Here is a 12,381-nt window from a genome sequence, read left to right on the forward strand (position 1 = left end):
GGCCGCTGTCGGATCACCTGCTGCACTAGCTGCGCGTTGCCCTCTGTGGTTGCCGTACGCGGTCGCCCTACCTTTCCAGCACGTTCATCTGTCACGTTCCCAGTCCGTTGAAATTTTTCAAACAGATCCTTTATTGTATCGCTTTTCGGTCCTTTGGTTACATTAAACCTCCGTTGAAAACTTCGTCTTGTTGCAACAACACTGTGTTCTAGGCGGTGGAATTCCAACACCAGAAAAATCCTCTGTTCTAAGGAATAAACCATGTTGTCTACAGCACACTTGCACGTTGTGAACAGCACACGCTTACAGCAGAAAGACGACGTACAGAATGGCGCACCCACAGACTGCGTTGTCTTCTATATCGTTCACATCACTTGCAGCGACATCTGTTGTTGAAAATTGTAACTACTGTAATTTCGAAAGTTTGTCCGCCTGAAAATGTACTGTTGTCCCAAGCATATTGCAACAAACGGTGCATTTCTATCGCTGCTCGTTTAGTTTTTATTGCCGTTTCAAATATACCGGTCATTTTTGAAACACCCTGTAAGTACAGCCGACGCCAGTATGGAGCCACTGCCAGCTTCACAGTGCCTTAGGGGGATAGCTATGGTCCATGGTTTCGTGGGGTCTAGGCCACAATAGAACCCTACCGTCAGCTCTTATCTACTTAAATCAGGACTCATCATAGTAGGCCACCGTTTTCCAGTCGTCTAGGGTCCCGCAAATATGTTCAGGAATGCAAGAAGGGCGCTGCAGGGGATTTCGTCCTGTTTGCAAGAGCACTATCGTCGGTCGACTGCTGCCAGAGCCTATTAACGCCAGATTTCGCCACACTGTCCTAACGTATTCGTTAGTCGTACGTCCCACATTGATATCTGGGGTTATTTCACGCAACATTGCTTGTTTGTTAGCAATGACGACTCTACGCAAACGCCTTTGCTCTCGCACTCTAAGTGAAGGCCGTAGGCCACTGCGTTGTCCGTGGTAATGCGCCAAACTTGGTGTTCTCGACACACTCTTGACACTGTGGATTCGGAATACTGAATTCCTTAACGATTTCCGAAATGGAATACCCCTTGCCAACTGCCATTCCGTGTTCACCTGATTACTAACTGCAGTTGTGCCAATACACTGCCTTCTGTACGCTATACTAACCCCATCCGTGCATGTGTATATCGCTATCCCATCACTTTGTTTGAGGTGTGTTTCACTCTTTCCATGAAGGACGTCTTCAGTGGGTCATCTGAGACATAAATATAAAACAATTCACGCCCTATATTTGTATAAAGTGAAATAGTAGTTATTTTCTCATACGGGCTCCGTAAAGAGTGTTACATGTAAACAGATACAGACCAATATCAGCTATATGACCTTCAAGGTTTTAAAAATAGTTCCATAAATGTATACGGTTATTGTGGTCTTCAACGACATAATCTGTGTTGTTCTTCTGCTGTTTCCTACGTCATTTACCCTGCTTTTATCAGGCAGTCTACCTGTTGTCATCGGGCCAATAATTTCTTGGCCATATATCATTCACTCGCTGGCTACAAGCCTCACCACCACCACTTCATTTCATTAATTTATCATTCCTTATCTGTTTGTGTCTTTTAGTATCTTTCCTAGCAAATCTGTACATACATCTTACCTTCCTTTGCTGAAAAAGGCTCGCTTTTTGACTTACTTATACATTGAGAAACCATGTCTCACTGTTTTAAGTGGAAATTACTAATTATCATCGACTGCATATTATCGTTTTTAGGCGTATAAAAGATCTCAAGACGTTCTGTAGTCTTTTACGTATCTGTATCCCTGTTCTTGCTGTTGATACTTAAACTGCGCTAAATACAAAAGCCTTCGACTAGTTTTATGAATTCGTTGTCAATCTGTACAAAATAGTTCAAATGGCTCTGAGCACTATGGGACTTAACATCTGAGGTCATCAATCCCCTAGAACTTAGAACTACTTAAACCTAGCTAACCTAAGGACATCACTCTCATCCATGCCCGAGGCATGATTCGAACCTGCGACCATAGCGGTCTCGCGGTTCCAGACTGAAGCGCCTAGAACCGCTTGGCCACCACAGCCGGCTTAATCTGTACAATTTTCTTTTGAATGTTTTTCCTATACAATCTTTTAATATTATTGCAAACGATTATCAAGCACAGCTTTATATTTGCCTATGAATATGTTTTTGCTAGAAGTAAATAGTACATTAAAGTCAGCTAAATAAAGACGCATTAGAAATGTTCCATTAACAGATGCTCCTTCTACTTTTTCCCAATTAAAGACCCAAAAGCTTCCTCAATGGCTGATGAGAGACGCTGTGGTGATATTGAACCTATTTGCCTGACCACTTTTTCATGTATGAATTCCCAACCATTACCTCGTACGGTTGACACAACCAGAACATTACGACAATCTACCTAATAGCCGGAATGTCCATCTTTGGCACATATAACAGCAGTGACACGTCGTGGGATGGAAACTATGACGCCTTGGTATATCGCTGTAGGGAATTTACATCACATCTGCACACGCAAGTCACCTAATTCACGCAAATTTGGGAGGGGGGGGCGATGAGTTTTGACGATCCATTCAATCACATCCCAGATGTATTCTGTATTCGATCGGGTTTATATCTGGCGAGGGCCAGTATATCAACTTCAACTAAACACTGTGTTCCTCGAACCACTCCACCACACTCCTGTGCTTGTGACAAGGCGCATTATCTTGCTGAAAAATGCTACTGCTCTCGGGAAACATGATCGTCATGATGGGGTGTACGTGTTCTTCAACCAGTGTACGATATCCCTTGGCCGTTATACTGTCTTGCTCGAGCTCTACTGGACCCACTGATGCCCAAGCGAATGTTCCCCAGAGCATAATGGAGCCGCGGCCAGCTTGTCTCCGTCCAGCAATATAGATGTCAAGGGGCTGTTCCCCTAGAAGATGACGGATTCGCGCCCTCCCAGCGACATGATGAAGAAGGTATTGCGATTCGTCAGACCATGCAACGCTCTGCCCCCGCACCAACGTCCGTACCGATTGTGAAGTGCCCATTTAAGTCGTAGTTGCTGATGTGATGGCGTTAACATACATGGGAAGTCGACTAAGAAGGCCTATCGTTAAGAGCGTTCGTTGTGCTGTATGTTCAGATACATTTGTGGTCTGCTCAGCATTAAAGCCTGAGTCAGTTCGACCACAGTTCGCCGCCTGTCCTGTTTTACCAATCTGCCCAGCCTACGACGACGGACATCTGTAATTATCTTGGTTGGTCGATTATGTATCGTGGGACGACGGCTGGCATGAACTTCTTGATGCAATAATTTACCAACAGCTGTATGTATTGTAGAAATTTATTTTATTTTATGAACGTCTGTGTGCTACCAGTTTCGGCATTAAATTGATGCCATCTTCAGGCCCCACTCGTCATAGTTGTAAAATCGCTGTACACGGAAGGAGCAATATAACTGGATCCGTGAATCAATTTGTCCTGCAACAACTCTGGCCTCCAAGGGCTGTTGCAGGACGATTTGATTCACGGACCCAGTTATATGGCTCCTTCCGTGTACAGCGATTTTACGACTATGACGAGTGGGGCCTGAAGATGGCATCAATTTCTACATCTACATCTACATCCATACTCCGCAAGCCACCTGACGGTGTGTGGCGGGGGGTACCTTCAGTACCTCTATCGGTTCTCCCTTCTATTCCAGTCTCGTATTGTTCGTGGAAAGAAGGATTGTCGGTATGCCTCTGTGTGGGCTCTAATCTCTCTGATTTTATCCTCATGGTCTCTTCGCGAGATATACGTAGGAGGGAGCAATATACTGCTTGACTCTTCGGTGAAGGTATGTTCTCGAAACTTTGACAAAAGCCCGTACCGAGCTACTGAGCGTCTCTCCTGCAGAGTCTTCCACTGGAGTTTATCTATCATTTCCGTAACGCTTTCGCGATTACTAACGAAGCGCGCTGCTCTCCGTTGGATCTTCTCTATGTCTTGTATCAACCCTCTCTGGTACGGATCGCACACTGCTGAGCAGTATTCAAGCAGTGGGCGAACAAGCGTATTGTAACCTACTTCCTTTGTTTTCGGATTGCATTTCCTTAGGATTCTTCCAATGAATCTCAGTCTGGCATCTGCTTTACCGACAATCAACATTATATGATCATTCCATTTTAAATCACTCCTAATGCGTACTCCCAGATAATTTATGGTATTAACTGCTTCCAGTTGCTGATCTGCTATTTTGTAGCTAAATGATAAAGGATCTATCTTTCTGTGTATTCGCAGCACATTACACTTGTCTACATTGAGATTCAATTGCCATTCCCTGCACCATGCGTCAATTCGCTGCAGATCCTTCTGCATTTCAGTACAATTTTCCATTGTTACAACCTCTCGATACACCACAGCATCATCTGCAAAAAGCCTCAGTGAACTTCCAATGTCATCCACCAGGTCATTTATGTATATTGTGAATAGCAGCGGCCCTATGACACTCCCCTGCGGCACACCTGAAATCACTCTTACTTCGGAAGACTTAGCTCCATTGAGAATAACATGCTGCGTCCTGTTATCTAGGAACTCCTCAATCCAATCACACAATTGGTCTGATAGTGCATATGCTCTTACTTTGTTCATTAAACGACTGTGGGGAACTGTATCGAACGCCTTGCGGAAGTCAAGAAACACGGCATCTACCGTGAACCCGTGTGTATGGCCCTCTGAGAATAGCGCGAGCTGGGTTTCACACGACCGTCTTTTTCGAAACCCATGCTGATTCCTACAGAGTAGATTTCTAGTCTCCAGAAAAGTCGTTATACTCGAACATAATACGTGTTCCAAAATTCTACAACTGATCGACGTTAGAGAGATAGGTCTATAGTTCTGCACATCTGTTCGACGCCCCTCCTTGGAAACGGGGATGACCTGTGCCCTTTTCCAATCCTTTGGAACGCTACGCTCTTCTAGAGACCTACGGTACACCGCTGAAAGAAGGGGGGCAAGTTCCTTCGCGTACTCTGTGTAAAATTGAACTGGTATCCCATCAGGTCCAGAGGCCTTTCCTCTTTTGAGCGATTTTAATTGTTTCTCTATCCCTCTGTCGTCTATTTCGATATCTACCATTTTGTCATCTGTGCGACAATCTAGAGAAGGAACTACAGTGCAACCTTCCTCTGTGAAACAACTTTGGAAAAAGACATTTAGTATTTCGGCCTTTAGTCTGTCATCCTCTGTTTGAGTACCATTTTGGTCACAGAGTGCCGAAACTGGTAGCACATAGAAGTTCATAAAATAAAATAAATTTCTACAATACCTACGGCTGTTGGTAAATTATTGCATCAAGAAAATCGGTAATTATGGTGGGCCGCCATACCAACGACGTCTGGACGTGTTAAAGACACTCACTACAGCACAGGCAAGTCACACAGTTTTCTAAATGTTCGTGCCGAGCTCTGGGCCGTCACAGTCTGCTCTCGGTCAAACTCAAATAGATCGCGCGCCTTCCCCATTCTACACACGGACAACACGCTCACTGATACTACATCCACCATATGTGTGCGTATGTGCCCAGAAGTCATTCCTCCCCTGGGTGGGTTTATATCGGTAGTTGGTGGGTGGCCATAATGTTCTGGCTGATCAGTGTATATTCATCAGTTTGCTAAACTACGAGGGCAGTTCAATAAGTAATGCAACACATTTTTTTTCTGAAACAGGGGTTGTTTTATTCAGCATTGAAATACACCAGGTTATTCCCCAATCTGTTCGTGCCGAGCTCTGGGCCATCACAGTCTGCTCTCGGTCAAACTCAAATAGATCGCGCGCCTTCCCCATTCTACACACGGACAACACGCTCACTGATACTACATCCACCATATGTGTGCGTATGTGCCCAGAAGTCATTCCTCCCCTGGGTGGGTTTATATCGGTAGGTGGTGGGTGGCCGTTCTGGCTGATCAGTGTATATTCATCAGTTTGCTAAACTACGAGGGCAGTTCAATAAGTAATGCAACACATTTTTTTTCTGAAACAGGGGTTGTTTTATTCAGCATTGAAATACACCAGGTTATTCCCCAATCTTTTAGCTACACAACACTATTTTTCAACGTAATCTCCATTCAATGCTACGGCCTTACGCCACCTTGAAATGAGGGCCTGTATGCCTGCACGGTACCATTCCACTGGTCGATGTCGGAGCCAACGTCGTACTGCATCAATAACTTCTTCATCATCCGCGTAGTGCCTCCCACGGATTGCGTCCTTCATTGGGCCAAACATATGGAAATCCGACGGTGCGAGATCGGGGCTGTAGGGTGCATGAGGAACAACAGTCCACTGACGTTTTGTGAGCTCCTCTCGGGTGCAAAGACTTGAGTGAGGTCTTGCGTTGTCATGAAGAAGGAGAAGTTCGTTCAGATTTTTGTGCCTACGAACACGCTGAAGTCGTTTCTTCAATTTCTGAAGAGTAGCACAATACACTTCAGAGTTGATCGTTTGACCATGGGGAACGACATCGAACAGAATAACCCCTTCAGCGTCCTAGAAGACTGTAACCATGATTTTACCGGCTCAGGGTATGGCTTTAAACTTTCTTTGTTGGAGAGTGGGTGTGGCGCCACTCCATTGATTGCCGTTTTGTTTCAGGTTCGAAGTGATGAACCCTTGTTTCATCGCCTGTAACAATCTTTGACAAGAAATTGTCACCCTCAGCCACATGAGGAGCAAGCAATTCCGCACAGATGGTTCTCCTTTGCTCTTTATGGTGTTCTGTTAGACAACGAGGGACCCAGCGGGAACAAACCTTTGAATATCCCAACTGGTGAACAATTGTGACAGCACTACCAAGAGAGATGTCAAGTTGAGCACTGAGTTGTTTGATGGTGATCCGTCGATCATCTCGAACGAGTGTGTTCGCACGCTCCGCCATTGCAGGAGTCACAGCTGTGCACGGCCGGCCCGCACGCGGGAGATCAGACAGTCTTGCTTGACCTTGCGGCGATGATGACACACGCTTTGCCCAACGACTCACCGTGCTTTTGTCCACTGCCAGATCACCGTAGACATTCTGCAAGCGCCTATGAATATCTGAGATGCCCTGGTTTTCCGCCAAAAGAAACTCGATCACTGCCCGTTGTTTGCAACGCACATCCGTTACAGACGCCATTTTAACAGCTCCGTACAGCGCTGCCACCTGTCGGAAGTCAATGAAACTATACGAGACGAAGACGGAATATTCCACAAGAAATTTACGGTTTTTTCAACCAAAATTGGCCGAGAAAAAAAATGTGTTGCATTACTTATTGAACTGCCCTCGTATAATGAATCACCGCCTTATGTTTAGGGGCTTTTAGTAAACATTTTATTGAAACAGAGTCCCACTCTGGCAGAAAAGGTGAGTTTCCTCGCTGACAGATCTCAGGGGCAATGACGTATTCCTGACGTTAGATGGTATCGACCATGTTCGAGGCTAGGCAGGCGCTGAGCCCTATAACTTCAGTACTCTGTACCATCGTTGGATGACGCTGCTGTACGATAGTTCCTGTCCTGAATTTGTTAATAAATGCACACTTTAGTACAGCTAAAAGTTCGTTCACATCGTTTTCTTTCACACCATATAGTGCCATTCGGATGCCAGTTTCCTTCCAACTGTAAACTATGCTTTCTCTACAAGGGAATGTGTGTAAAGCTGGTGTCAGTGACTACATTATCGGATCGTTCCCTTCCACGATCGTAGATCTCTGACAACAATGATGTCTCTCTTTTCGAACTAAATATCATGAGCATGCTAAACAGCATGTTTCACTGCTTGTATTTTGTTGAAAAAAATTGAGTCTCACGTAGTGGCTGTCTTTTATATCCATTGTATTTTTATACTGTATAGTACGACGTTTCGGGCATGTAGCCATTTTCAAGGAACTGCGCACATATCAGGAGAACTTAATTAGAATACAAGGTGCTAAGCAATCATTCGTTACAGTCACCGCATTAAACAGAATACAAAGAGTACTAACAACATTTAACCCATTAAAGAGAAATTTTTTGAGTTACAGTCAGCAACGCTACAGGGTACAATTTTTTATCCCAAGTGAAATAAACAACTGCAGTGCCACGGGGGGTTTACAGTAATTGATAAATATTGTGAAATAAATCGTCATTTGTAATCAGTTTGTTGCTACCTAACCAAAGAAATCCAGTACACAAGCTTAAATCTGTATACGACTTGTCTGCAAAATTAAGTTTTCTGTTGTGCACTGTTGCTTTAAGCCGTTATAAAGACATTGAATGTTCCTCTGGCATGGTTAATGGACACTCAATGTATAGTTTATTAATGGCCGTAATTAAACGAGCAAGTTCATAATCAAAGGCGGTAAGAAAGAAACGAACCCTTAGAATATTGTTCAAATGGCTCGGAGCACTATGGGAATTAACTTCTGAGGTAATCAGTCCCCTAGAACGTAGAACTACTTAAACCTAACTAACCTAATGACATCACACACATCCATTCCCGAGGCAGGATTCGAACCATAGCGGTCGCGCTGTTACAGACTGTAGCACCTAGAACCGCTCGGCCACCACGGCCGGTGAACCCTTAGAATAATTATACAGCCTACTCACAGGATTAGCGTTCACTATTAGTTTATTCAGATCAAACGTAAGCTACTTCGAATGGTGGCTTACGCAGGCTAATATTCAACCACATTGAAGAAACAATACATGAAAGAAATGACCTAGCAGATCAAGCAGAGCGTTCGTAGGCAATGACGAATGTAAGCCAGGGGCTCTATGGTGTGCACTAAATCACTCAAACTAAATACTGTTCCTAAATATTAATAAGTTCATTCAGGACTACATGCAACAACCATAACAAAGTTCAGTCACTGATATCTGTACTAGCACTTACTGTTCAATTGTTTCGTAAGTCCTTGAAATGCATCCGTCAAGTTTATGGTTGACTCGTTTCATGTAGATAAACTTAGGCCACTATTTAAGAGCGATTCCGTCAACAACTGGATTTTAAAATAAGACTGTATCCGTTATAGCAGAAATAATTGCTATCGGTCAAGTTGGCAGTACCCTCATGCCACCCTTTTCTGTGTAGCTGGATATAGTTCTTAATATGGCAAAGTAGGAAAATATTGATTTCAATAATGTAATAAACGTTATGCCATGTAGTGACGATAGGGTTTGCATGTCACTCCTTTGTCAGCTACTGTCGAAGCCTTCTGCGATTCATGTCACGCGGTGGGGTTACCCGGTGTTTCACCTTCGTCGGCTACACATGAAAATTTTCGGACAAAATCGACTTTGTAAAGTCCCACGCATTTACAGGCTACTGTATTGCTTCTTACCTGGATGTTAAGTGTCTGAGGTGCGCTCCCACGCTATAGCACTGCAACAACTTGGCGTCTGCCATTGCACAGTCCAGATGTTTAAAGCGCACTTTTTTGTTTTAGTTGGCCTGACCCACTACATCATATATTCAGTAGATAGGGGGAATTCGTAAAGGTAGTGTCCTCTCATTTCGTGGGATGACCACTGGTCGTGGGCCTTGATTGGCTGATAGAGGGTTTCTCGGGCATGCCAGAAGAGAGTGGATTTAGAAACGGCAAAACGTTTGATAGGATGACAACCAGCTACGGGCTTTGATTTGCCGATAAGAGGCTTGGCGCACTGGATTGTTCCGCGGGAACGTCAGGAGTCGAGAGAAAGAATTTTTCTGGTCACTCTTTTGAGAGATCTTCAGGAAGGGACTTATGCCGAGTCTGCACTGTCCGTGAGCTCTGAGGCGAGGCATTACGGGGGACACTTATTACTGACACTTTTTTCTTTAAGTGCTGCTTCATGCTGGTTAATATGAATCAAAAGTGGTCAGGATGTAGTTCCGATCAGGCACGATCTGATATCTGGATCCTCTCGGTGATATCTGACTTCTTCACCACCGCATTGATGATTTTACCTTTAGTTCGGCGTTTCGCGAATGCATGTCATCTGACTGAAGGTTGGGCATAGGCTTCTACATTGCCGTTTGCAGTGTCACTTAATAATTCCTTTGCATGTCTACCTAGTACCTCCTCTCACAACATGATGAAGGCAATTATGTCTGTAATATTGGTTGATGTAGATTCGGGAGTGACCACATGGGACAATGTTCCCCATTTCGTTTCGCTAGTACTTGTGCCCCTCTCATAGCCGTGTAGAGCGTAATTCAAGTACATATACATCTTCATCTGCATCTACATGAGTACTCTGCAGTTCGTAATTAAATGCCTCCATCTTCAAGCTATTTCTCTACCGTTCCACTCTCAAAAAGCGTGCTGGATAACGAACCCTTAAATCTTTTCGTGCGAGCCCTAATCTCTCTTATTTTGTTATAACGATCGTTTCTCCCTATGTAGATGGGAGCCAACATGATATTTCCATAATTTGAAGCGAAGGTGCTGATTGAAATTTCATGAGAATTCACGTATCATATGCTTGGCACGGTCTCCGTCAATCCTATCTGATTCGGATCGCACACCACATAGCAATACCCAATGGAGGGCGGGCAAGCGTAGTGTAAGAAGTCTCTTCAGTAGATCTGTTGTATTTTCAAAGCGCTCTTTCAATATATAACATTCTTTGGTACGTTTTCCTCACAACATTATCTGTGTGATGGTTCCAATGTAAGCTATTCGCAGTTATAACCCTTAAGTATTTGGTTGAATTTACAGCGATTAGATTTGTTTGATTTATCGTGTCACCGAGATTCAGCGGATTCCTTGTAGTATTCACGTGGATGACTTTGCACACTGCATTATTTAGAGTCAATTGCAACTTTTAGCACCATACAGATGGCGCGTCTAATTTATTTTGTGATTGGCATTGTTCAACTGATGACCTTACAAGGCGGCAAATGATAGCATCAACTACGAACAGTGTAAAAGACCTAGCTCGTCAGATTTTCTTCTAAAACCGCTGATTCATGTCACTTAATGCGACTCCCTCCCCCACCCCCACCCCACTCCCAGTTGTTCCCATACGCATTACTGACATCTGGCATTCGAATATAAGCCCCCACAGTTCTTCCCCTACTCATTGCTGGCATTGGAATATAGGTTTTCTCTATGCGCAGTTTTATACGTTTGTGTTTATCAGAATCAATAAAACAAACATGTGGTAGTGACTGGATATCCACACTACTTTTAAAGCTACTGAATCCCTGCTGCTATAAGTATTCAGTAAATGTGCAAGCCGGGTATACGTTTTTCATTCAAGTGCCCCGTTTTACTTGTAAACTCGTTGCACTGAATTTTCATTTATGTGACTGAGAGTATGGGGAGCAAATTTCAGCTGGCATCACAGCCTGAATCGGGGAGCACATCTAAACTCATGACTTCCTGCGGCCCTGCTAAGGATTCGCCTACCCGAAATCTTCTGATCGCTGGTCGTGAACTTGCGTTAAATGACAAATATGTTATAAAAAAGTTAGGTCGTATAGAGAATTTCGTGTTATGATTTTTCATTACCTTCCAATACAAAAAAACTAGGAAGTAAAATTTGAATCTATGCCGCTTGCGCATAATTAATCTTTTATTCAGCTTTGACATTTCTATTATGATTCGGGTGTGCATGCGGATATTATGTCCGTGTGTGTTTCTTTTGTGTCTTGGTTTCTCTTCTCGTTCTGCAAACGGCGTTGCCGATGATCGGCGGTATGAATTTTAAAAAGCTTTTTTCTTATTTATTTGTGCTCATGTGGTTGTATGCGTGAGTTACTAGACAAATACAATGAGGTGCTTTCTAATTAATATCTTCGGTCATATCTGGGCAATCCCTTTTTTTTCATGACGACTAGTACATATAATAAAAATATAATTGAAAGAAAATGACCCTCGGTCACTGTTTTTTAACGAATTAACCAGGTTCAAAACTGCTAGGAGTTCTTCCTCAGAATCTAAATCAAAGAATTTTTCTTTTTTTTACTGCAACGAGCACGCCATCTAGTAGCCGTAGATACAATTGGGCTACTTCACATTGAAACACATTGAAATATAAGCAGAAATGATTATAAATGAATAGTATTTGGTACATAATGGAAAGCAATGATTGTCGATTAGTAGCATACAACATACATTTTGTCTAGCTTATAACATTAAGATAAAACATGAAGATAGGACTGAATGAGAACTTGTAAAAAAGCAATATTTACCTGAAATAAAGCCAAGAAACGTTTGATAATTAGAAAACATAGGACTACTTTAGAAGGAAAAGAACATCTCGTAATAATATATATATATATATATATATATATATATATATATATATATATATATATATATATATATATATGTGTGTGTGTGTGTGTGTGTGTGTGTGTGTGTGTGTGTTCCACATC

Source organism: Schistocerca cancellata, chromosome 1 (genome assembly GCF_023864275.1).
Source record: "Schistocerca cancellata isolate TAMUIC-IGC-003103 chromosome 1, iqSchCanc2.1, whole genome shotgun sequence".
Classification (NCBI taxonomy): domain Eukaryota; kingdom Metazoa; phylum Arthropoda; class Insecta; order Orthoptera; family Acrididae; genus Schistocerca; species Schistocerca cancellata.